A 3,790-nucleotide genomic window follows, 5' to 3' on the forward strand; every position below is an offset into this window, starting at 1 on the left:
GCGGAGGACTCTCTCAGTGGAGAAGCAGCGCCGGTCAGAGGTCGATCTCTGCTGTAATAATGCTGTTAGCTTTATTAGTACACATCGAACGCGAATTCAAAGGCTTTTTTTTTTTTTTTTTTGCCAGAAAAAGGACGTGACGGTGTCTATCTATCTATCTATCTATCTATCTATCTATCTATCTATCTATCTATCTATCTATCTATCTATCTATCTATCTATCTATCTATCTATCTATCTATCTATCTATCTATCTATCTATCTATCTATCTATCTATCTATCTATCTATCTATCTATCTATCTATCTGTCTCTATCTATCTATCTATCTATCTATCTATCTATCTATCTATCTACACTCTAAACAAAAATGGTGCTAAATAGCACTAAAAGTGGTGCATTGGCTTGTAATCATAGGGGAACCACTTTAAGTGCCATATAGCACTTATCTTTGTCAAATGGTGCTATGTAGAACCTTGAGAGGTGCCATAGAGCACCTTAACCACCCCAGAGAACCACTGAAGAACCGCTGAAGAACCAAATTGGGCTTAACAGGTTCTTTAAATGGTAGTGGTGCTATATAGCACCATGACCACCGCAAAGAACCGCTGAAGAACCATTTTTTTTAGAGTGTATCTATCTGTCTGTCTGTCTGTCTGTCGGTCTGGGTGTACACTATAAACAAAAATGGTGCTAAATAGCACTAAAAGTGGTTCATTGGCTTGTAATCATAGGGGAACCACTTTAAGTGCCATATAGCACTTATCTTTGTCAAATGGTGCTATGTAGAACCTTGAGAGGTGCCATCGAGCACCTTAACCACCCCAGAGAACCACTGAAGAACCGCTGAAGAACCAAATTGTGCTTAACAGGTTCTTTAAATGGTAGTGGTGCTCAGGGGCGGACTGGCCATCTGTGTGATCTGGAGAATCACAGAACGGCCGGTACTCCAGGACGGCCGGCGGGCCGGCCCACCAGCCGCCACACACATCCCAAGTCTCCCGCATATTGATAGCGGCTCCCTGATGTCCGCAAATTAGTTAAAATCTCCTGGAATCTAGAGCGAGCAAGAGCGCGCATGCGTAGAGCGTGCACGGCAGAGAGAGAGGGAGCGAGAGATTGCGTGTGTGTGCTAGTGTGCGCGTGTCCCTCACGAAGCGCATGTAAGGACCCAACCAATCAATTGTCAGTGCGGGCGGGCTTTTATCTCTACTACTCCCGAACCGAATTAATCAGAAATTACTTTGCAAGTTACTTCTAGGGATGATGTTAGGAAGTGATATTCAGCTTGCTACATTTTTAATGATTACAGTAGTTAAAACAGCTAAACTTCAACATTTTAGCTGTAAAATGCCACATGCAGTTGCTAATATTAAGAAATATGTTGTGTTTTTACTTTTAAAAATGTTGGTAATGTTACAGTTAATGCTTACAAACTTTGAAGATTTTGAATACAGAAGTTACATTTGTAATGGTGTATTTTCATTTAGATGTGGTATTATTATTTGTGCAGTAGCTAAGATTAATTACTGCATAAACTAATTAAGATTATTAAGTAATAAATTCATTTTAAGACAGCATGGAATAGATTGTATAATATGCTGTTAACTAGCTATAATTTGGATGGTATAGTATCATGAGCCACAGTTAAAGTGACACTCATGGCAGGCGTTATTGTTGTTGTTGTAGAGGCCTATACACTCTAAAAAACCTTTTTTTTTTTAGAGTGTAGGCCTATGTCTATATCTATCTGTCTGTCTGTCTGTTTATAATTATCTATCTGTCTGTCTATCTATCTGTCTGTCTGTCTGTTTATAATTATCTATCTGTCTGTCTATCTATCTATCTATCTATCTATCTATCTATCTATCTATCTATCTATCTATCTATCTATCTATCTATCTATCTATCTATCTATCTGTCTGTCTGTCTGTCTGTCTGTCTGTTTATAATTATCTATCTGTCTGTCTATCTGTCTGTCTGTCTGTCTGTGTAAATATCTATCTATCTATATCTAGATAGATAGATAGATAGATAGATAGATAGATCCGTCTATCCATCCTTCTAATATAACATCATATTGTTAGGGGTCATTTGTGACTTATAGGCTGTGGTTTTCATTTTTGTGACTATATAGTGCCTTTAAATGAAAATAATTTAACCCCGTATCCCTTTTTGCAATGTTCCATTCATAGACAATCATGGGTAGACATAACAGGACACCAACTGCTTACAGTTCCTATCAACTCCTACCAGTACTGTTTTTATCACACCGTATGTTTATCTGCTGTAATTCACAATATCTGACCCTGTGTGTGTTCCGCATCACTGCTCTTTGGGGGAGCTTTGTAATTATCATTATTTATCACCATGACAAAACATTAGGCCTAAGACCACACACGTTCACAGGATAATGTGCGTGCTTGTATGTGTCCTGTGCTGGCATATTCTCGTGCGTGTGTATGTGTGTGTGGGAGACAGTGTATGTGGGTGTGTACATGTGTCCAGTGCTGGTTTTCAGGGGAAGACGCCAGGTTGGCCCCTGCTGGTTCAGCTGTTGGCAGTGTGGTGCTCTTGGGGGGTTCGAGCCCCTGCACTGACCCGAAGGCTACAGAGAGGGATTACAGCCTGTAATACTATCTCATCAAAACACACGGACGGGCAAAACTTTAGAGGGCCAGAACAGAATAAAGATTCGGACTGAATTATGCATGAATGAATTCAAAAACACTGTTTAAGCATTTGATTTAAAAATACCTTTAGAGATGATAAAAGACTATGATGCTAAAACACTCTTCCACTCTCAAGTTATGCAGGCAGGCCTATGGTTATTAAATGTGTAACTTTTCCTCTTTAAGCCTACTTAAAAGGGTTAAAACACGCTAAAAACAGCATTTAACTATTCGAAGGTTTCATATTTATATTGACACCTTTATTTAACATCATATTTTTAATGATTTCTAATTCACATGTGCGTTGTATTGCATTTCACTGTAATGTGCCTCATTCTCACTAGTGATGATTTTCATTATTGAATAGGGTTCTATTTAAGAATATGAACCTCTAGACGAACTTTACATTCAATTAAATTGTGACAAAACAAAACAAAAACAATCCTTTACTTGGCAATGAGATCAAAACATTCATACAAGAGGTAATATGACCACTGACCACTAGGTGGCAGTATGAGAAAGCAAGTCTAGAAATATATTCCACCACTCCACTCTTCCTGTAAATCATGACAGTTATGCATCATAATGTAGTGACTAGACGGTATCATCTGCATAACCCTGTTTTATCATCAACTCAAGGGATTTTTCACCACGCAATTCAAAGTGTGCCAGTTTTATCTGCACCCTCATGTCGTTCCAAACCAATACGTTTAAAAATATATAAATCAATGTCTTATTTCCACCGAAAAGAAGTTTAAAAACAACATTTGGGTGAGTAACGATGACATTGAATTTAATGTATATTATTATTATTTGTATTTTTTTTCTTATAAAGTTGCCTATCGAGAACCATCAAAGCGTTGAAAGGATATTTTCCCACCTCTCACACACCTCTGCTATAGACTTGCAATCGGCCTCCACCCAGCCCTTGTGCTTCAAGCTCACAGGAAGAGCCATACTCAGGGCCGGTTCTAGACATTTGGAGGCCCTAGGCAATATTCATGTTGGAGGCCCCCCACCCCCAATAAAAAACTCTTGAAACAAATATGATTCCTAACCTTTTAATTTATACAACATTTAATTTTAAATGTTTTTACTTACACAGTACATAAGTTTGGA

The sequence above is a fragment of the Rhinichthys klamathensis genome, unplaced genomic scaffold (assembly GCF_029890125.1).
Source record: "Rhinichthys klamathensis goyatoka isolate OS25496 unplaced genomic scaffold, OSU_Roscu_1.1 h1tg000092l_1, whole genome shotgun sequence".
Classification (NCBI taxonomy): Eukaryota; Metazoa; Chordata; class Actinopteri; order Cypriniformes; family Leuciscidae; genus Rhinichthys; species Rhinichthys klamathensis.